This window comes from Colias croceus, chromosome 13, assembly GCF_905220415.1.
Source record: "Colias croceus chromosome 13, ilColCroc2.1".
Lineage (NCBI taxonomy): Eukaryota > Metazoa > Arthropoda > Insecta > Lepidoptera > Pieridae > Colias > Colias croceus.
In genome coordinates, this window is record NC_059549.1 from 5,079,385 (window position 1) to 5,094,862 (window position 15,478).

The 15,478-nt window shown below is 32.1% G+C and overlaps 1 protein-coding gene across 2 annotated transcripts in view; it reads right to left on the reverse strand.

Annotated features, from left to right (window-relative positions):
• LOC123696775 (trace amine-associated receptor 8b) overlaps nucleotides 1-15,478 on the reverse strand; it is a 40,573-nt gene that overhangs the window by 11,389 nt on the left and 13,706 nt on the right. Inside the window, exon 1 of one of the 2 annotated variants that reach the window (XM_045643140.1) lies at nucleotides 10,223-10,242. The exons of the other annotated variant lie outside the window; for it this stretch is intronic. The gene's annotated coding sequence lies outside the window, so the exon portion shown is untranslated. Of the gene's footprint in view, nucleotides 1-10,222; nucleotides 10,243-15,478 lie in introns of those variants that run through there. 2 annotated transcript variants of the gene reach the window in all.

The following is a 15,478-nucleotide window of genomic DNA, read 5'->3' on the forward strand; positions in this document are numbered from 1 at the left end:
ATTACACACATAGTATAATACGAAACTTTTATAAACAATTAAGGTAAATATCTATTTATTCTATAGACATACAGTACGCGTCACGTAAAAAGAACGCTGGATTAAAGTGATGGGGTGTGTTTGCGCATGGATCGAGTTTTGCACGTAAGCTATGTGCCGATTATTTTACTTTTGAACTAGGCTCGCGAATCGTGGCTTCTCAACTACCTATTTGTTATTCTTATACCACCTCATAACACCAAATAGACCGATAAATCGCCAATGCGCAGCTTAAAGTAAAAAGTACTTGACGCGACATAACAGTTATCAGATATTCCCAACACAAACACATACACGATTTATTGATAAACACAAAAGTTAAAGAATAATTTCCACTCCGGGTGGTAATAGATAACTTGGACTAGGATAATTATGAAATCCTGCGACCAGAAGACGCCTCCACTGACCTATTGTTCAACGCTATTAGGCGTAGAGAGTGTATAGTGCAGAATACTAATGAATTTACTAAGAAAACGCGGGATTAAACTAGGGTCTCGTAAAACCATTAATGTCTAGGGATGTTAGCGTTGAATACTTCAGAATGTAGTCTTTACTCTTTGTTCATTTGCATAGAAGTTCCTCCACAGGATGAAACTATACTGGGATCATTCCATTCAAATTATTATCACTAAATAAATAGTACTTATTCATCTAAATCAGATATTATTATTAATGTTTACTAAGGATCAACAATATTACTATTTGATTATGATATTTTTGGTTTTATGGCATTGTAATGCCTTTTAAATATAAATTTATAAAGAATAGAAAAAATTCGATCACGAGGCGGGACTCTAACCCGCATTTATACCCGCAATATTTAGCTTTGCTACGGAGATTCAACATCTACTACGTAATTGTTTTTCCTTTAGCCTCTAACAGTTAAGATCTTAATCTTCATTTGTGAATGTACCTTCACACTACGATGATTGCAAAATAAATCTTTGAATAAAGAGCTTGCTACATTGACTATGGCAAATGGCCTTCTATAGTCCCTATGTCCCTATGTATGCTTAAATCTTTAAAACTACGCAACGGATTTCGATGCGGTTTTTTTAATAGATAGAGCGGTTCTTGAGGAAGGTTTTAGTATATTAGTTGTTAGGTTTTAGACAAAGCGGGTGAAGCCGCGGGGGAAAGCTAGTTAATTTGTAAAATTGGTACAATAGAAAAATCCATTACATCAACAAAAAGTATAAACAAGTGATAACTGCGTTAAAAACAACCGACTTCAAACTTGCACTTGCAACATTTACAAATACAGACAAAAATGCTCATAAAATAAAAACTACTGGGCCTATCCGAATAAAATTTTTATGGGACCAATTCGACACCATCCCGCATCGAACAAAAAAAGAATCACGTAAATCGGTTCAGAAACCTCGGAGTAATCGGTGTACATACATAAAAAAACATACTGGCCGAATTGATAACCTCCTCCTTTTTTGAAGTCGGTTAAAAATAAATAAGTATTCAAAAACTGTTAAAGTTAAATCTATTTATTCAATATAGATAAAGTTTGAGTAAGGTATGATATGGGTCAACAAAGCGCATCACTACCAAAATAATCTATGACACGCTTGTATCCTCCATCTATTTCACAGTTCAATATCCGGGATATTGTTTCTAGAAGAATGTTCAATGTTCTACATGTCAACACGATATATTATTTCCGTATAGGTCAGGGATGTGTTCCATTTGGCATGCTCTTGTCTGGCACCATTGAGAGCCTAATGATGTTACAACTGCGAATTCGGAATATAGTCGAATGTTATTGTTAAAATGTATTTAAATATAGATTCTAGAAACTATTTTTTATAGTAAATAATTCGGTTATAATCTTTTGGCTCTCAATTTGTAATAATCTATTCAATGAAAAAGATTTTAATTGCAAAATACGTAAGTAAGCAAAATACGTAATAAAGTAAAACAAGCAATTTGATACTACATAATTTTTAAATTACTTTTTTGGGAATACCCTAAATATAATACCTATTATAAATTTAATGTTTCAAAGGTTTCAAAGGTACTAAATATAAAATCGAAAACAAGAGCGAATTATTTAAAAATTAAAAATTATACATTCTAATAAGTAATACTTAATACAAATTCAAAATATATAATATTTTAAAAATTAAATCCTTTGAAGAAAAACGAGGCTACACAAGAGAATGCAATGAAAGAAAATTTTATATGTATAAATGAGAGCATAAAAGTGTTCATAACGCTCATATGAACAGTATAACTTACATCAATGCATGACATAATATAAATAAACGAATTACAGAGAATAAAAATTGTATTACGCTTGAAATACGAAGTCCTTTGTATTGTATATAATAATTGTAATAATATCTAGCTTATGCATAACGCTGCGTGTAAATAATGAATTAATGTAAAGGCGGATATCAGCAGTAACATTCTCATAATAATTATCTGTGTCTAAGTTTATTATTTAGTTCGCATAGTATCGCAGTATTTTTAGATCAATAATTTTCCCTAGAAGTTGCACAGAAAGGTGAATAATATCAAGAAACATAAATACAACGTTTAATTGTTATATACGCCTTTTATAAGGACAGAACACCGTCTGCCGGGTCAGCTTGTACGTAGTTAATTTATCACCATGTGTAGTTATATTAAAAATGCTTCACTCTAAAATTCCTGGATGCTGGTACCAAGATATACTAAAACTACGTTAAAAAGACCAATTAACGTCTATTCTCTTTGCAGTCAGGGCTAAAAGTAAAAAGCAAACAAAGTCTAACCGACTCACCAAAGAAAAGATCACATGGATTTTTGACTCATTTACACACAAATGAGGTAAAAGTATGCTGTAAAACTCAAAGCAACGCTTTTTAGGTTAAATGTTTTTACAAAAGATCCGTCTGAATGGGGAGTTTTACATTGAATTGATAACAGCAAAGACCACAATAGGTGTACGTACTGTAAAGTATTACCGTCAGTAATTGAGTTAATTAATAGGTTTTTTTTAATTTACTGAAGTGAAACAGGCACTTGAGAGTAAAATTTGCAAGGTTGCGTCATAACGCCATACTCCATGGAGTAAGAAACTATTTTGGTATCCTTTGAATCTTGCCATAGTTTCACTTCTGACACGTGTGCTCGGCACACATGGCACACTTTTTTATTACAAAAATATTATATTTTTAAATAATGATATACTTAATCGAAGTAAAAACAGATAGCGGTTGCTTCGTTTGAAAAATCTGCAAAAAATAGAAGCCTAATCTAAAAAAGCCATCTTTAAAGATATAAAAAACGTGTGAACTAACGTGTAAACGTGTAAACTATAAACTGCCTTAAATAATATTGACACACTACGACTATATTAACGTACTTAAGTAAACCTAATTAAAGTAACGCTAGTGACACCGCTTAGCTGGAAGCCTGCCAATATTTTTAAGGTTGTCTAACCTATTACAGCTTTTACATGATGCTTAGTGACCTGAAATTTAGTTTAAGACTGCGCAAATTTGTGTCTAGCAAATGCTATAAGAAAATTATTTATACAGCTAGATTCCCTTTGAAATATATTATAATTTTTATAGCAATCTCAGTCCGCAGTAGGTATTCACTCCAAAATATGAGATCTGTAGTATCTAATTTTTCGATTTCAAAAATATTGGCCAAGATTTTCTGTCACGTCACGTCACCACTGTAACTTTTTAAAATTAGCTTTTACTTCTTAATTAGGTAAAATATTTATTCAGCAAATCCATAACGTACCATAATATTTTCTTACCTTATAGTATAAAAAAAAACCTTTTCCATACATTAAGGACTCTATGAACTATAAACCATTAAGCACGTAATAAATAACTCGTTATTCCACCCCAAGAAGTGTCAGAACATCATACGCGGTGAGCTTATTATCATAACAAAACCAAAGGGGATTGTATACAACTTGTAAACACCGTTAATAAACTTTATGAATTTATTTGACGTGCCCAGGAGGATAATGTTTAAGAATATACATATATAGACAAACACGTAAGGCAAAGTATCTATTTTCTAATAAAGAAATATACTGATATGAAAATATAAAGTTTTCTTACATGCCCTGAGGAGACCTACTCACGATAAATTTATTCTTATCGAAGTCTAGCCCTTCTGTAAATCGAGGTAATAAAACAATATTTATAGCCCTTGAACTGATTAAGCGTACTTGCTTTATATATGAAATTTATACTTCACTAGCTTCCGCCCACGACTTTGTGCATTCCCGTGCATCCCCGTTCCCGCAAGAATTTCGGGAAATCCTTTTTTAATGGACGCCTTCGTTATGATATCTACCTGCATGCCAAATTTCAGCCCGATACGTCCAGTGGTTTGGGCTGTGCGTTGATAGATCACTATATCAGTCACCTTTGAGTTTTATATATACAGATTTTGAGTTTCAAATTATTAATTGCTGTTTCTTGCAATTGTTTGTCCTTATTTTTTCGCTATTATTTATAATTTCATTTAATTCTAAATGCTATGCTATGTTATGCGAGCTTATTCTAAAAATTGTTGTATATCCTCTCTCCATCGTTCGAATTAAAATTTGCAACGAAAAATATTCCGATGAGTCCGAAAAGAGATCAGCCCGGACCAACTAGCTTTATGTCCTTTCACTACTCACAAAACACCCCAGGATTCGAGTTTGAAATGGTCTAGTTAACATGTATGTCACGAAACATTTTTACGATTTATCCTTAAGGAATTTATCTCATTGTTATGAAAGCCGCTGTATTGAAATATAGATATCAAGAGAATGTTCGCTAATACAAAAAGGAATTGATTTGAATATAATAAAAGTAGAGAAATAAAATATTATACGTATCTGATTTATTTCTCTTAAAACCTTAGCATTATGCTTGTATTTGATTAGAATTTGATAATTTGATAAAAAATTACTTCTTAATTTATTAAATGCGTTTAGTTTTACAAAAGTATAAGTCAGTTGGAAGTTTCGCCGAAATATTCGAATTTATGAACAAACTTTAACAAACTTAAAGCAATTCAAGTTGGATTGATTTAAGAGACAGCTTAAAAACTAAGCATACTAAAATGAAAATGAATATTTGATTTATACATCCATAACGATGTTACAAATGCGATTTTAATATTTGTCGATAGAAACCCAATAGAAGATGAATAAAATAATCACAAACGTTTCTAGCATAAAAATTGCCAAACAATATTGATAAAGGGAAAAGCCGAAAAGGCGCAAAGAAAAGTTTTGATGTATAATTTGGAGGAAAGACCTTAAACAAGTGACACAAAGTTTATCGATTCAGTGTCACATGTACAAAAACACAATGTTAGGGAAAACTTTTTTCCCGCAGTCCTGCGATTACGTATTCCGCTCGAGTGTCGGGAAATATGTGAGATATGATAAATTCGATATTCCTTCAATATCTTCACGCAATACATTTATTACTATGTCAACGTATTCATCTAGTTCATACCCAAATAGTCCCTATTCCGTTTTCTTATTGGAATATAATACTTGATATTGGAATATGAAATAATTGAATCTTTACGTTCGTTCCATAAGAATGGAATTGGATTTTGCCGAATAGAAAGATTACTGGAACATTATGATAAAAATTGAGATATTTACATTTTACGTTCAGTAAGATGAATTGATGTAACATTTCATGATCTATAAATCCCTGGACCCAATCACAACAAAGAAAAGGATTGTAACATTTTGACTCGTCTTTATCAAAATTCGTTCTAACCACTATCCGGATTATGACTTATTTTATAGGTTCTCATAATAACATACCACCTGGAACGCTATAAATTCGTCAATACAATGTACCCTTACAATGTAACAATATGTAAAATTCACAAGATACATAAACATTGGTCTAAATTTCAAACAGAAGGGATTCAAAATTACCAGTATTATTTGGTACCTATCTTATTGAGGAAACTGGACACGGTTTATAAGATAAGATCATATATACATTCTGATGGTCTTTTATCTGCATGTCCGTTAGTTCTGATGAGATCCCTAATCATGAAGTTGTATCACAACTGTCTCTAATCATCGTACTTGGAGTACAAGTGTAAGGAGGGTGTGCCAAATCGTGCTTTTACGTGATAAACATAATAATATTATCCCACACAATTCTGGATATCATTATCTTAAGAATAGTATAAGTTTTATTAGTGATGTAGCTGTAGGTATCACGAAGCTTTGAGCTCCCGTTGACAGGTAAACTAAACACGTACAAGTAGGTAACATACTTAAGTTATTGAAAATAACACAATGAATCATGTAATTTCTTCCATGTACCTTAATAGGCATGTTATAAAAGAGACTAGGTATAGAAATAGTCACAAATATATAAGGCAATCGAAATTGTAAATAGACGACTTATAGACGAGGATATTTTTATTCCTAAGAAGGATTCTCAACGGGTATTATGTTGGAATACATTAAATATTCATTAGCGGGTGATAAAAAGTGCGTTACCAGAGATCCGATACCAGATGGAAAATCAATGTCTGTATTAGCATATCTTCATATCATTTGCTTTTATGTGTGATTTTTGAAATACACAGAAATATTTATTTTCTTTGCGAAGGAAAAATAAAATGGATTTAGTACTAATGTCATAATATTATTATATTTATTCTCGTTATAGGAATATAATGATTGTAGTGAGTCTGTTATTATCCTAAATATAAGAAAATTTTAATAATACTTACTAACAAAACCATACACCATAAAAGTCTTGGCCTATTGAGTCTTATTTAGTGTAGTATTTTCGAACACTCATAAAAATGTACTATAAAAACTTCAGACTTGGTTATAACAACAAAAAATATCTGTAAAGCAATTCCCATTTATAAAATACAAATAGCAATTGTGCAACAAACTAATTTGCATTATGTGACCCATTTCATATCTCGTTAAATTAAGTAATTGTGGTGCACTACAATGCATTTACATGCTGACCGCTTGAAATAAGTTGTGAGTTGCGAACATTTAGTTGTGAGTTGTGACCATTTCAGCGATATAATCGCATCGTTTGTCATGTTGCATTACAAAAGGAAGCTGGGAACTAATGGTATGCTTCTTAAATCGATGTCACTTGCTTTTAGGGAACATCTCAAAACTGTATGAGCATTAGTGATGGTATGAATAGGTCAGCTTACTTCGTTTTTCGGTTCGTTAAGGCTTGCGGGTTGAGTTATGATTTTTTGTGGAGGATCTGAAGTGAGTGATCGTATATTATTACCATGATATTTTATTTTGTGTCCTTATTTTCGAATGAGCGTTTTAGTGGGTTTATTATCTCGTTTGCTGTTCACATACAAATATCGTATCACGTCTATAAATCCTACTGCCATTGGACATTAATTACGTTAACAGTCTCTCAATAAAAATCTATCTTATAGTGTTTGTACAAATATGATTAAGGATAGCTATATCTGCGACTTGCATTTTATTTTTTATTCTTTAAATCCAGGAAGGAATTTATAAAACAATAACTTAGAATAAAATGTAAATTTCACCACCCAACTCGTGACAGGTACGAGCAAGAACCCAATTAAATGCAGAAGGGCTATACTCGAGCCAAATGTTTCCACTTGAGATTAATATAAGTAAATAATCCGAACTATGAGATTATTACTTCTGGGAAGCGGCCAACCGCCGCCGCAAAAATTCTAGAATGTCCTCCATGTCCTGAGATTGCGGAGGCTGCATTGCCAAAAACCATAGAAATGATTGCGACGACACGCTTGCGTTTCTTACGACTGAAAATTAAATTGGCCACAATTTAAAAGAAAATATGTAAATGAAACGACAGTACCATATTATTACAGCGAAATTGTCTCTGTATTTCTTTTAAAAAATTGCTTCGAACCCTCAGCTTGCGTATTCAATTTTGTACCATATCTGCTTTGGATAAGGTCTACAATTGAATGAACCGTTATGATCCGTTGGTGTTTACGCAAAGCCTATGAGTTCCGCGAATTTTGCGGGTATAAATTCAGAACGTAACAATAGCCCGTCTGTCTGTCATCACCCGCAGTGTAACTGGAGTGACACTGTGTGGACCCGGAAACCGATCTTGTCATGACAGCCTTTCATAGCGATACAATTTTGTGCATAAAACACACCTAAGTATTCCGAAATGCAAAAAGGATCTAAGTTCTCTGAATATTATGCTTTTATTTACGTAGAAATTTACAAATATAAACAATCAAGTATGAAACCAAATCTATATAACCTACGAAATGGAATTAACATTAAGTAATTAAAAACAATAGTACCATAGCTGTAATGAATCAAACATATTATGTTTGAAAATAAATTGTTATCTTTTCTTCTGATTTGATTTCAAATTCCTCTCAAGCTTTTCGAACACTTATTCAACGAGAATCGGAAACCATCTTATCTTACAAGATTGTAGCCCAATTGGTACGGGAGCTAGCAACGTTTTAAAAAAAGTCATTTTAGTATAGTTGGGTTTTTGATATACTGTTTCTCTTGCTATTTCGGTTAGAGTCCGGGCTGTCTGGCTGGCCGCAGTGGTTGCGTTTATTAGTGCGCATCTTATCTGCACAGGAAAATATCCTTAATTTAAAGTCATTTTTTAATGCGTAATTTTTAATCTTTTGCCTTTAGATAGATCCATCAGACATAAATCTTTTATTGCAAGACGTTTTTTTCGTTGTAAAATAGGTGCCATACGCAATTTTTATTTCAAAATAACTAAAATGTCATCGAAATAAGTGAAATTACATCAACATGAGTCCGCTTAAAAGGTAAGTAATAACTTTATCATGTTGATGTAATTTCACTTATTTCGATGACATTTTAGTTATTTTGAAATAAAAATTGCGTATGGCACCTATTTAACAACGAATAAAACGTCTTGCAATAAAAAAATTATGTCTGTTGGATCTATCTAAAGGCAAAAGATTAAAAATTACGCGTTAAAAAATGACTTTAAATTAAGGATATTTTCCTGTGCAGATAAGATGCGCACTAATAAACGCAACCACTGCGGCCAGCCAGACAGCCCGGAATGTAACCGAAATAGCAAGAGGAACAGCATATCAAAGAACCAACTATACTAAAATGCTCACTTGTCAACGTTGCTACCTCCTATACGAAATGGGCAGACAACCAATAACGTCTGCTATAAATAACCACAGTTCAACCATCCGTAAGTGTCCGGCACTGATCACAGGTTGGCTCTATTAATTCAGAGACTATCGACCTTGTCAGACTTCATGTGGACGTTTCGGCAAGTGGTCTTTATTCTGACGATAGGACCGAGTTCTGTTCGGAATGCCAGTTTCAATTTGATATTAGGCCTGGGTGACTTTTGGTTCTGATTATGATTAAAATCAACTTGTAAATGATGATATCACAATCATTGATGTTATTATCAATATGTATTCAGTATTGGAAATAATTACTGGGTTTAAAAGGTAGTCAACTGCTAAATGTATATCCAATTACTATTACTATACTTAATATTATTATGATATAAGAAACTTATGTAACGAATAAGCATCCACTCATGTAATACTGTTTGTAACAACAATAAACTCTATAACTTTGCAAATATCAATATAAGGGAGCTAGTGAATATTTATACAGGGTTATTTGTAAAACACCCGCAACCTCGCAGGACAAGATAGCTAACATCATAAGTAACAACATTTGATCTACTACTTTTGGCATAACGCAATAAATTATTTTTAAATGATTTTTTAAGCTTTTATTGTACTCTCCTAACATTTGTAAGTCTATGTTCTATTCATTATCGAAAGGACGACGCGACGCCCCCTTCCCCCTCTCGTTCGCTTCTTGTTTACGTAAGTTTCGGAATGCGCGTAGAGTTTATAATATTCAAACGGAAAATTAAATGAATATTTATTTTTGCATGAAAATAAAATCTAACAAATTATCAAAAGTCGTAGAACAAATGTTGTTACTTATGATGTTAGCTATCTTGTCCTGCGAGGTTGCTGGTGTTTTACAAGTAACCCTGTATAAAGATAATAAATTACTTTGTTTCTTTTTACCAGCCAGTAAATTATCTACATGTACTTATGGTTTCAAAGTTCTGTCCTACCATATCATTTTTATTAACACTGCAACATAAAAAGCGAACAACTTAAACATAATATAGTTTACCTTTATATCCGACATGACATAAAAATCTATGTCACCATAAAGTTTAGTCTTCACTCACGAGAACTTTTCGGTACGTTGAAAAAAATCAGCATAAATAACTCGAGAGAGGATTTTTCAGGTCATAATGTACACGTGTCTGAAGTCTGCAAAGCGGAGATTATGTAGATAAGCGCGGTTGCACCGGGAGGTACGAAAATATGTGCATATTCAGATGTAATTTGAAATTTCAACGTGTACCTGATAGTGTCGATACCAAATCAATGCTAATAAAACTTATTACATTTTAAAATAATGGTAAGATACATTTTGAACAACCAATATATTATCTAAAGATAAAAACATATCTTTTATTCATGCCATTACATGAACGAAAGTAAAGCAATATCTAATCTTAACATAATAATATATATAACAAAAACTGCCTTATAATTCTAAAAATAACTCAACGTCAGATCAAAAACCAATTCGTTCTAATTAAAATGCTTTCGTAAATGTATTTTAAACTTTACAAATTATTATCTGTGCCTCTGCTAAGTTAATTTCTGGCAAACATATCGGGAAAGTTTGTTCAAACGCAAATAAAATGTAAGGTTTTCTGTTCAGTGCCCCTCCAGTTTGGCAGTTTGAGTCACACGCCGAGTTGAACAGATCGCTTCAATAAACATTTGGCTCATGTTTATGGTTAGTCAAAGTAAATGAAAACAACCAAATAGGTAACGTGCTTTATTTATTTGCCTTTTCTCCAATAGCATGAACTTCAACCGATGCTATCAAGAGTGGTGCCTATATTCCATGATTAGTAACGTGTTACGTAGTTGAATGTGTACTATTTATGACTCTCTAGGTTTATTAATAATTTTTTAAGCTGTAAAAAATCCAAAATGAGCCTTTATTCATTATATAATCCAGTCAGCGTGGTCAAGAACATAACCTTAATCTGACCAAAACACAACAAAATACTAATACAACATATATTAATATAATAACAATTAATTCCGATCATAATAATATTCAGGGCTTCGTTGAAGAAAAACTTTTAGCAAAATAACGCGCATCAGTAATTATTACAATTCCGATTAGTTCGACATCTTAGCATACATAACCAGCGTATGCGAGTGAGAATTGAGTTCTCTTGAATAAATTTTCCACATTGTACCTTGTAATTACATCAAGGGTCCTAGTACTATTCATAAACGCGTCCCATTTTGCGAATTTCATGTACGAGGGTATTCCTAATTGTGTAGGAATTGGAAATGCGGTTGCTACATTTGATTATTCGTAGTTGTTCATTAGTTATGCTAAAGTTAACAATATCTGAAGTGTAATACAACGCTGCGAATTAGTATTCATGGTATTGGCTTGACCAAATAATTCATCCAGATTAGTCAAGTCGCTATACATCTGTAGGACAATTGTTATAAGATTTGATTGAATTAGGGTTTGGGTTGTTATCTATATGTTGAATATTTACCATTTACCATTTATCCTACGTAATTGTAGATAATATTATTATTTTATTCTTGTGTTACCATTTAGTAATGATTACCATTAGGAAAATTAAAGATGTTAAAACGCTTTTAAGAATCAAAGAAGAAATAATGCAAATAAATGGTTTCAGATATTATATGGTAAATTCATATTTTCCTTTCATCTAAGAATTCAGTTACTTAGGTCATTACCTTAAATATATATAATAATATTAAATTGTAACTTAGATTCATTAATCTAAGTTACAATTTAATATTATTAAAATAAGTTACGTTAACAACAAAACATGGTTGTGTAAAATTCAAACAAATAATGGGCTCGTTTAAAAATTATGTTAGGTATTTAATTATAATATGTACATAAAAAAGGCATGATACGGCCACTTCAGTATAAAATAACAACGGCGGTGAAGCAAAAAGTGCTTGTAAACCTCTTTACAAGCAAGACCTTTGAAAGTCGCGGTATAACAAGCTCGTGGGTTGAGTGTAAGTTCGTATATATAAGTTTGTTAAAATAATATAAGCCACGACGTATTTAGACCACTAAAATGTGTAAATACATATATTTTAAGTATGTAATACAGTATTAATTAATATGCCGCTTATCCGCCAACCCGCAGTTGGCCAGCGTGGTGGATTATGGCCTGTACCCTCATAGGAGGCCCGTGTACCAGCACTGGGAACGTATATGGGCTGATGAGGATGAATACACTAATAATGATTAGTCCTCTATTGAGTAAAAAGCGGGAAGAAGTACAACTGTAACTCTTATTATTTACCAGTGAGAAATATAAAATGAGAATGAGTAAGAATTTTATTTAATTAAAAAGACTTTTAATTTATACTTCCTATAGTTATACTAGCTTACCGCCCACGGCTTCGCCCGCTTTCTCTAAAACGATTTGAGATTTAAACTATCCTATCTCTCAAGTTGGATCGAACTGCACATGGTGTGCGAATTTTATTATAATCGGTTAAGTGGTTTAGGAGTCCATTAAGTACAAACATTGTGACACGAGATTTATATATATTAAGATTATCTACTAAGTACCAAATAGAGTAAGAACGAACCTCTTACGAAATCCAAGAGAGGCTGTCAAGTTTCCAGGGTTAGGTAATTTATGTTAATGAGATTCTTAATCCCCTGATACTACTGAATGTCGTGATAGATTTGTATATTTCATTAAAATCATTAAACAACCCTTTACCTTTACTATTAGATATTTTTTTAACCTTTGGACTATAATTTTTTTTCTTTACCTCTACATGTCCTAGTCTCAGTAGTCTCAGTTTTAAACAAATCTGCATCTATGTTTATAATAGGTTCGCGTCGTTAATTTATAAATAACGTTGTTTTAAACATTTTTATGAGGTTGATCCGCACTTAGGTATGAAAGCGGGCCAGATTAAAGAAATACCCTCCATAGTAAGTACGCTTAGTTATTCCCTGTCGCCTGCAATATTCCAGATATTCAATAGAGCTGTTTAAAAGCGTCCAGCCCAAATTTCGAGCCCATGAATGGACTGTTTACGGAATCCAATTTAAATGGGAACTTTTTATTGAAATTCCAACGGGTCGGGATCTAATTCTTTGTGAGCTGTGTATAAGTATATGTGAGTGATTTTACGGAACCTGCCCTTTTTATGACCAAGTTGTTTTACGTATTTAATTAAATATACCTACACATTAAACAGTTAATTAGGAAGAGATTTCGACATATTTCTACTGATATTAGGTACTTTTTGTGTTTACTACCTACAACACTACTGATTTACAGTTAAAAAGGAAGATATCGTAAAGCTTTATAACAAATTATCTTAAAATTAATAAAAATCCTATCCTATCTTATCCTATCCTACTCATATTATAAATGTGAAACTTTGTGAGGGTGGATGTATGTATGTATGTTTGTCCTTCACGGAAATACTACTGAATCGAGTACAATGAAATTTAGCACATATAGAGGGTAACTTGGATTTACATAGAGTAGGTTTTAACCTGGAAATCCCACGGGAACGGGAACTATGCGGGATTTTCTTTGAACGCGGTCGAAGCCGCGGGCGGAAAGCTAGTTACACAATAAAGCGAGTCTATTCCACGTAATATTAAACAATAGAAAGGAAACATTAACGAAGATGTCTGATAACAGACTCTAGATTGATTACTAATTGTCTATCTCAGTTCATTATCAGCGTTCACCGGACTCCGTTCGTTTATCAAAGATCAGGTTTCAGGAAAATACTGACGTTCAATTAAATTCAAAACCCAAAATTTCACAAAATAACAATATATTTTAACTCAGGCTTAACCCAGGCTATACAAATACTATATATTATTATTTAACAGGCTATTTATCTATATAGTATCTAATAGCGGTCTTACTAATAAACAGTTACCCATTCGCTATGTAATGGATTAGTTATTGCAATAACCTGTCTTGTTTTTATGATTGACGTTTCATGTGAGCAAGAGTAGGACACAGCTATGGTAGAAAATAGTTGTTTATCCATTGTTTAACTTTTTATTAGTAAGGCCGTAGGTATATATTTCGATGAATAACTTACATAAAAGCATTTTGATGAAATGTACCTAAGTTTAGGTCTTGAATAAAATATTTGAACGTCAAATAAATATGTAACAGTTAATATTGTGCCAAAAGACAAAAGAACGAATGCAAATAATAAGTTCAAAAGACACTCGTCATGACTGCAAGATATATTTATGTGAATAACAATATGTTAAGCTTTTTTTCGTATTTTATATCTAAAGCATACATGGAGTTCGACAACCTTAAATGGAAAGATTGGTACATAATTTCACTTAAGTTTTTTAGAATAAACTTTTATAAACCATTCAAACGTGTCTTCTATGTAAGTATATAAATAAAAATGAATTTTTGTCTGTATGTCCATTATAATTACAATCATAAATTGATCATGTATTTTTTTGAATTGATACGACCAATCTTCGACTGTACACAACTAGTATATATTTAAAAAAATCGGGCTTCACACATAAAATACGATATCCAATAAATAATAAAATTTAAAAAATGTGGAGTCTTAATTATTATCGCATCAGTCAAATGAAATAAAATCGTAAAATGCCAGGTTAACATCAATAAAGATCTCTTTAATCGTACTTTGGACATTGGCGTTAAATCATTGAGGTCATTAATTAACGAATGAAGTTAATCCAATGGGATAAAATTGCACTTATTCTGGATGAAAGACTATCAAGTGAATGTGCATTGTACATTGTAATTATATTTCATACAGAAAAAAAAATTAATTTGACTCCGTTTTGCCGTAAAATATGATAACAGGGCATTCAAATGATATACGTAGCTTATGACTTTTAATTATTTCCATATTTTTGTCTATTCCGACAACATCTAAAACTTATTACCTGAAATCTAAATTGTTCCTAAAAACTTTTTCGATACTAAATAATGGCCAAGTTAACTTGTTACCAACGCTAAAGCCATGCTGGCTATAACATCTGACTATAATAAATAGTAAAATCACAATAATCATTTCTATATAGATATCCTGTAGGTATTAATTTTATCTCTTGTAACCGGGGTAAGCAGGACTACCGGTTAGTCATAAATAAATTTATTACGATCTCAAGTTTATTCCATAATAATCAAACGAACTCATAAAACAGCGATAACTCCTTGTTAAGCTATTTTCATAATTACGAATATCATTACTCCGACACCAGCTGCGCTTCAATCGGTATTAATTTTATTCAACTCCCCTCCCT